We start from the raw sequence: 8,863 nt of genomic DNA, 5'->3' as shown, positions 1-8,863 counted from the left end.
AAATACTGGAAATAATTAAAGTATGTATTAGGCTACTGTGGTATTTTTAACACACGAACAGGTGTGAATAATGGACGCATTCAGAAAGAGTTTGTACTTTTCCACAATGGGCTAGCAGCCAAACACATTAGGTTTTTGATCTTTTAGCAGTAAGGTTATTGTTTGAGAACCAACCTTTATTGTCTAATTGGCTGCAATCTGAAAGGAATGAAAGTCCAACACCTGCCATGATAACGTCATACATTCTTTCTATCAATAGGTTTTCTTTTCACAGAAAGTGAAGAACGCTGTAAAGAAAGTGAGGCATGTTTTTTCAGATTGCATACATGGTTACCACGGATCACAGTTGATATATCTATATTTCTTCTGTCCTCATTTGTCACCTCTTAGGTGAAAGGGGCTCATCAATAATGAATCTCCCGGCCCATGTATCGAACAAAAATAACACATTAAGTTACAATGTAGTATTTGACCTTCATTATACACACTTTGAGTTTAAATTCAAAAGTGTAACCCACATTCACTTAGGGTGATAGGCATGACCGCCTCACAGTATTGAGATTGAGGGTTCAATCACCTATAGATTTCAACCTTCGTGTGTGGAATTTGCACGTTCTCTTCGTGCCTGCGTAGATTTTCTCCCGTTGGCTCTGTTTTCTCCCGCACCCTAACAAAACTTGAACATATTAATTTACAATGTTCTCAAAAACAACAAACACTTAACTACCAAAAATGGGGAAAGTGACAAACTTAGGACTGAAACAAACTGGGAAAAATACAGACACGGGTAGAACACCACACAATCAGACATGGACTGACAAATACACAGGGTTTATAAAGCCACAAGAGGAGGTGAGCAGGAGATGTAGCAGGCGTTTCCAGGCGAGGAAACGACAGGTGAACTCAATGGTCAATCACAAGAACAGGTCATACAGGGGAGAATAAAAAGCAACAAAATATGACGGGGCCAATCCTGAATAGAAGTACAGTGGTACCTCAACCTACGATCAGCTCGTGGTACGACATGCTCGTGGTATGCCAAAAATTTTGATCGAATAACTCGCCTGCGATATGATCAAAATTTCGAGATGCGACCAAGCCAGGTGGCCATGACATTAGAGGCTGTTTATCACTGTAGCGCAGTCTTATTTTTTCTTGCTTCTCTTTTGTCTAAACAGATATCTACGAATACTGAACGATTTATTCAGATGAGTTTTGACCAGGAAATGCACAACGCGCATGCACGGGCAAAACGAGGGTTTTCTGGTTAATGAAGTATACTCGTGCACACAACACCGCCCAATTTTATTTTTATTAAACAGATTGTATTACTATTAAACCATTGCTATGTGTTACTTTGTTAATAGATGGTGAATTAGAAGAAATAAAACATTTTTGCCAATCCAATATCCTATTTTTGGTGTTTTTTTCAGCGGGTTGGAAAGAATTAACGCCCCCACCCCTCTCTCTGTCTGTCTCTCTCTTCCCCCTTCGAAATGCGTGTAATTTTACTTCTATTAAACACATTGTATTACTGTTATACCACTAGTTATGTGTTACTTTGTTAACAGGTGGCGAATTAGAAGAAATTAAAAACAATTTCCAATCCAATATCCTGTTTTTGGTGTTTTTTCAGAGGGTTGGAATGAATTAATTTGTTTTTAGTTCATTTCAATGGGAAACCTCCGCTCCAGTTACCAAAAGCTCGACATACGGTGTCAGTCCTGGAATGCACTAAGATCGTATTTTGAGGTACGACTGTATATTAGCAAAAGAAAACAGCATTTGAGCACTGCCTTCAACTTTTTTTGTTTGCCACAGTGTGTGGCCTCATTATGAGCATTGATCTTCGGGGAAAGTCATTCTGATGGACCAGTGAGTGGAATTTGCGCAGGTGGAATTATTAATTCATCTTCTGAGTGGCTTATCCTCACGATGGTTGGTTGGCTGCTACTCCAAACACTTTGGATTGATTGCTAGCCAATCGCAGAGCACAAGGAAACAAACATATTTATGCAGGTATTCATATTTAATATATGAATGTGGTTATCTGTAACTTGTTATTCTAAATTAATGTTGTTATCTGTAATGGGCCGTATATGGCCCGCTTGCCGAGGTTTCTTTGTTTTAATCATAAATGTGGTAGCACTGTATGGCATCATTCAATTGATTTGCAACCTTTTCGCAACGTTCAATATTTGGGTCCTGTTGCTCGATCTCTTCGTTTATAAATGGTACTGACGGTCAAACGATTCAAGTTCTATTCCCGTGCAACGCTCACCACTTTCTCACGCGCATCAAGCTTCTTTATTATTGTCACTTTTGTTTCAAATGAAATGGCTTGCCTCTTCCTTACACCTCCCTCACTAGAAGGCTTTCACTTTTCACCAATCATATTGAATAATGGATGCACGAGATATTTAATAATAGAAATGAAAAAGGTTCTTTACTTATGGAGATAGGTCACGCACTACCGCACTGCAACGTACTGGACAGAGGAAGGTGAATGCTCGGTGAGCTGAGTTATCACAGAGCCAGGCGTCGGTATTAGCGGCGGAAAGAAGCACTACTCAGAAAAAGGCGCGCAACACAAAATCAAACTTACAATTTTTTTTCGACATAAACGCAATTTGCAGAAATATTCTTATGTACCGTTTGTTCGTAAGTGGAATGTTCGTAAGTAGGGGAGCGTCTGTACCTCTTCCAGCTTTCATCAACAAGCCCACATTCTCTTTCGTGAGGTGCGTACATGTTTCTAGTGGGAACAAAAATTAAAAATAATTACTGACATATAACTCTGTCATGCTCTTCCTTTTTATTGAAAGTTGTCTTGCCAAGTCTTGTTCCTCCATTGTCTTGATGTCTGATGGTTATAATAATAATAATACGCATGTATAATTATGCCTTTTCAACAGCTCTTGAATTTTTTTTTTTCCACAGAACGTGCACGTCACTCTTCATGTGACTTCATTCACAGGAATTGAACCGAGCTCAAGCAATTTTTTATTATAGCTCATTTGTATAAGGTGTATTGTTTACCATTTAAGCAAAAAGTAAAACTTTGTTTGTTGTTCAAGTGGCTTGGCCGTTTATAGTAGTACAAGCAGGGGGCCCCCGGCTTCGCTGCCCCCCCCACCCCCCTGCTTGTTTAGAACCAAAAGATTATTGTTGCGCTATTAAAAACATATTTTGAAACATTGTTGTTTAACAAATGAAAGGTTGAATTTACACACTTTGAGAAGGTAAATAAATTCAATCACTCGGCTATTAGAATCTGACAGCTATTTCTGGCCACCACAATTTTTTAAACTCTCTACGTTGCACGATTTGGACAAACGTAGTGAAAGAATCTGAACATGCGCACACACAAACACTCACACACCTATAAATCACATTTCATGAGGATTACAGATGAATTTATTTTGTTATTAGCACCTGTTTTGTTCATTAGCTCCCAAGCCATTTGACAGGTTGACACGAAATTTACAGAAAACATAGGTAATTACCTTTTTTTTTAATAAACAAATTAGTTCACGCTCACACTCATAAACAGAAGAATTTAGTGTGTTCAACCAGTCTAGCATCCATAATTTCATTTTGTGGGAGTAAACTGGAGTACCCGGAGAAAATCCACAAATTCTCGAGGAATACCCCACATTCCGGAAGGTCTGGATCCACCCCGCATTCATTAGTAGATCCTTTAATATACACACCCCCACTCTAGCATTTTAACCGTTTGTAAAAAAATTACCTTCAGGTTTCACACAAAGTTATATCCTTTTTAATGCTATCAGTTTAGCTGTTTATTCCCCAAATTGAGGTGGCAATAGTTTCACATCTAAGGTTTTTATTTTCACAGCCACCATGACCTAATGGCCCCCTATCAGGTTTTTGGAAAATCCCAATTCCCTAATAGCATGCCAATCACCTTTTAATGCGGCCATCCAATTTGGTTTCCACTTCTTTCAGGTGATAAGATAATCTCCCCCATTTGTAAAACAAATTCATCCACGCCTATTTTATACAACATGACGCCTATGGCCTTTATTACGTCGCCTTGACTCCAAATTCTATGAAACAAGATAACACGGCGAATTTGTAAGCGAATTTCGCCCATCCCATTTTGTTCATAGACAACCCATCTACCTAAAGTGTCACTTGTTTCAAAACATGAAAGGCCCCACTAGAATTTGGGCATCCAGCACCAAATAGAGCCTATTTACACATTTGTCTCAAATTTGTTTTAGATATGGGGTCCCCAATTTCCCAAAATTTCCCAGAATTCATGTACCAACACATCCTGTCAAAACCCAAAGCGACTAACATAACCTGTTTCTAAGCCAGATTTTGGAATTTGGAGAATTTCTCCTTTCCCCCCCTTATCTAATATTGTTATTGCCACTCGTTATCACTGTAACATTCAGGCGTATTAACCCCATCTTTGCAATGGTATGAATTTCAAGCTAAAGTTCTGACCAATTTGCATGCCCTTAAAGCAGTAAAAAGCAACGTTATTTGGTTGTATCAATTGACCAATGCTTATCCAATCCGTAATATCCTTAAAGTCATCAATATGACCTGTGACAAAGCATATTTCCTCCCGCCAGGACAACAAACAATGTTCTTTCAAGTGCACTTTGAAAAACATTCCATTTTACTTCATTCTTAGGGAAAATATGCTCATCCCAAACCAATTATTTTATCTACAATTCACCTAATTATTTGGATGAATGCCATGAATTTTTCTCATGCCACTATCGCATTGTAAATTTCCCATCTGATGTTGTTAACAGCCAAATAACTCTCAATACCTAAGATATACTTTGTAAATCACCTCATATGATGTTTACTTAAGACAAGAGTCATTTCCCATAGCTCCCTGTTACCAAAACAAAAATCTACAACAATTAAATTAGAGAAATCAACCTTTTGTTAGGCATTTCCAAATTTCAATTTTTAATGTTTTAAAACCTTATTGTCACCAATATACCATAATCTTGTAAAAAAATTTTCATCCTCGCCTTTCTTTACACAGCCAACCTCCTGGATTCAAGTATTTTGAACAATCAAAATATTCAGAAATAGTATTAATATTATTTTATCCTCCAAAAGCTAGTTTCCTTTAACTAAGAGCCCTTTGAAATCCACAATTGCTCAAAAATGACTATTTTGGTCTATTCCAAAATCCAAAGCTTTTTACCAAATCAACCTTTTACTAAACAGATTTTCTATCCTCTTAATATACATTTCATTTTAAAACCCAAAAAAATGAATGTGAAAGCATTCGCATAACCTTGCATTCCTTGCAGACCATGTATTGTTCTTATTCTGAAAAGTCCAAACAGAAAACGCCATAAGCCGCTAACTATGACCTCTACTCTTGCTGCGAAAACAGCATTGTTATCTTCTGTTTGCAAACCAGCGAGTCAACACTTGAAACGTCGCCTCTTTTTTCCTGTGCCCACATACAACACTTTTTAGAGAAGACAACCATTAAACAGTCAAATTAACCCCTCTTCCGATATTCAACTACATCACAATATTTTTCCAAGACCCCATATTCAGAATATGTATGCTGCAAGCACAACAATATGGCAAAACCCCATTTTCTGCCCTCAAGTTTGCTTCAGCACCCCCAAGGCCAATTATTATTATTGCAATGTCTTCACGGAAGGGATCACAAAATTTTAGTCGTTTACACGGTCCGAACGCTCCCGAAAGCCCAACACAGTTAAATTGTCTGCCCCGCGCCCCACATGTTTCACTCCCATCTAATCAGCAGCCGCTGCACCAGAACGCTTCTCCCGCAGTCGACACATTATTTGGAAAGTCTAGAGCATAATAAAAACACAGGTGACATTCCCTGCTAAACATTTAAATGATCATTTTGTATATATTCTTTTGTCTTTTTCAACACCATCTTCTCGCTAGCGGACGGGATCAAAAACCAGGCCAAGCTGCAATAAGCCATCACATTGCTGTAAATTGACAGTACATATAGGTTATATTAACAAAGCACCACCAGCACTTGGAAATAACCATTCTAATTGTTGTTATACAAGCCCCAGCGTCACAAAAAACCCAATTTAATTGTAATCACAAAACGTCATACCTGGATTAACCAAATCAAATACCAGTGTCTCCATTAATTTTCTAGCTCAACATTCTCATATCCAAAATCTTCTCCCTTTATTTTTGTTAAACTTCCTCCGCTCCCGTCACCTATCTCGGTAAATATTTTCCCCGTCAGCCGAGGAGGCCCCGCTATTTTTCCTTACCAAACAGTACTTTCCCGCCGCCTCGGTCTTAAATTTATATCCCCGTTATCCGAGGGAGCCCCCACTATTTTCCCAAAATAGTATTTTTAACTTCTCCCCGGCCTTATTTCGCCATTAGTGTTTGTGGAACAAGCTGTTACACTTTTATCCATTCACATATTATTTATATATGTATATTACCTCTATGCATTAGTGCATATATTATCCTGCAATTATGCATTTTAAGCTGGCCAGCAAACCCATATTTATTTATCCATAAATATAGCTGTGTAATATTTTTAAAGCGCTTTGTCTTTCCAATTTTTTCCAATCCTTACAAGTTAGACGTATTTTTTGGATCGTCATCCAAACCCGCCTTACAACACGTGTTTCCCATATTTTACTTTTTTGTAGTGAGTTCGTGTGCCTCACAGTTAACTTTTTTAATATTTTTTATTATTATTACCCTATTATTATTAACCTTCAACTGTATTTCCTAGGCTTATCTTAATTTTACTGCAGAAACCACACAAACACCATACAACATTTACAATATATTCGTGCCTACCCTTGAGACACAGGACACTTTCCAGCCCCAAAATTGTACCTGTAGTACAATATATTCGTGCCTACCCTTGAGACACAGGACACTTTCCAGCCCCAAAATTGTACCTGTAGTACAATATATTCGTGCCTACCCTTGAGACACAGGACACTTTCCAGCAAAGTGCCCCAAAACTGTACCTGCCATTGACTAGTATAAACACAGGGTTTTTGTCGCCGTCACCCAGGACGCGAAACCAGCCCAGAATGGACCTCACATTCAATGTCCCTTTAACGCATTTGGAAACACCGTCACAACATGCAGACATTAATGTGGACTTACCTGAGATCCGTCAGATGTCTCCCTCCAGCAGGAAAAGTCTTCAACCGCCGAGAATCCAGGCGCCCCCGTCGAAAACTCCGGCCCACCAAGGGTTTTGAAGACGCCGTGCGCACGGTCACTTACCAGATGTCGAACAGCAGCGCCTGGGTTCTCGCTCCGGTATATTGACCTCCATGGCTCAGAAGGAACAAAATGTTAGGTTCATTAATAATTACCTTCGTCCATAATTATCAATAACTGCAGGCAGACATCTTATTCAATTATTGACATTTAATTAAATAGAATGGATCACAGGTATAAACCTCAGAGGGGAGATTCAGCAAGCCAGAGTTTCTCCTTCAACTTCCGAACGTCTCACCGAATATACATTTTCGTACGACTCTTATTGCCATGAATCAAAACAATTTACCGAGTTGTTGATCATTCCATCACGTATGAGTAAAAACAACATCTGGAACTACAATAACAATCAAAGTATTTTACCAATAACAAAAACAGGAGACTAGACCTAACAACATTTAGATTAGAACAATTATGCCTTCCTTGACCTAAGAATCATATAATATAATCATAATCATATAATAATTACATAAAGAAAAACCCGAAGTGCTATGTTGTAAATAACAGAAACACATTTTTGTTATTGGCCGAATAGCCCTGGCGTTACAAAAGGGACCACCGAATCTCAAGGACCCAGATTCATACCTGTCAACTGGTACGTTCTCGCCGTAATTGGTACAACTGAAAGCCCATTTTTATATTGGTACGCTGTACACATGAAAATGGTACGCTAAACGGTGATTTTGAGAAAAAAAAATAAATTAAGGCACTTTCTAGCCATTTTTCACCATCCGCCATTGTTTCTTCCCGGAAACGCATGTCTGCCAAGTGATATATGTACCGGCGCCTCTGATTGGCTAAAAAAAAAAGATCATGATAAACATTTCGTTTTGTAACACTTTCACCATGTGATTTCCGTTTCCTGTTCCCTTGTTTATGTTTACTTTCATTTGATCAGCTGTTTCTGGTCTGTTTACAAGTCAAGAATACACGCTGTTGTAGTGGAACTTTGAAAGCAATAAACACATAAACATACATTTTCTACTTGTTGTTCGTGATTTTTTACAAAAAAGTAAAGTGGTAAGATTTTCCATGTATTTATACATATATGTAAGGGCGAAAACAAAATTTGGTAAGATCACAAATGGTTCGAGGTTGACAGGTATGCAGATTGGGTGGATTGTTTGTATAAACATCCTGGAACAGGCAGTCCAGGTTAATGATGACTTGGCGGTTATTCGTGACCTCGCAACACTTTGAGAATAATAGGAGAATGATTTAACAAAGAAATGACTTAATCCAACTATATTTATAATAGTAATACAGAATAAACCCAACAGACGGTCTTATCAAATGAAGCTAAGCTATGCTATTGAGATTTCATTGTTTGCCCTGCTCAATAGCTAAGGACTTCTCTAAGTTGGAAAACAAAAGGTAACACAAATTACATAAGTCACAAATTATGACCGTTTATGCAACAAGTACATTGTTTCGGGTTATAACGGGTTGTTAAATATAATATAAAATATAAAAAATATAATCACGTAATTGCACACAGCTGAAACTGAAAATGTCATCAAGCCAGGAGGGGCAAACGAGCCATTCCTGACAGCCTCAGACAACATACCTCCAAGGATCACGGCGATACACTCATAACACT

Source organism: Stigmatopora nigra, chromosome 6 (genome assembly GCF_051989575.1).
Source record: "Stigmatopora nigra isolate UIUO_SnigA chromosome 6, RoL_Snig_1.1, whole genome shotgun sequence".
Classification (NCBI taxonomy): domain Eukaryota; kingdom Metazoa; phylum Chordata; class Actinopteri; order Syngnathiformes; family Syngnathidae; genus Stigmatopora; species Stigmatopora nigra.
This window is presented reverse-complemented; position numbering follows the sequence as displayed.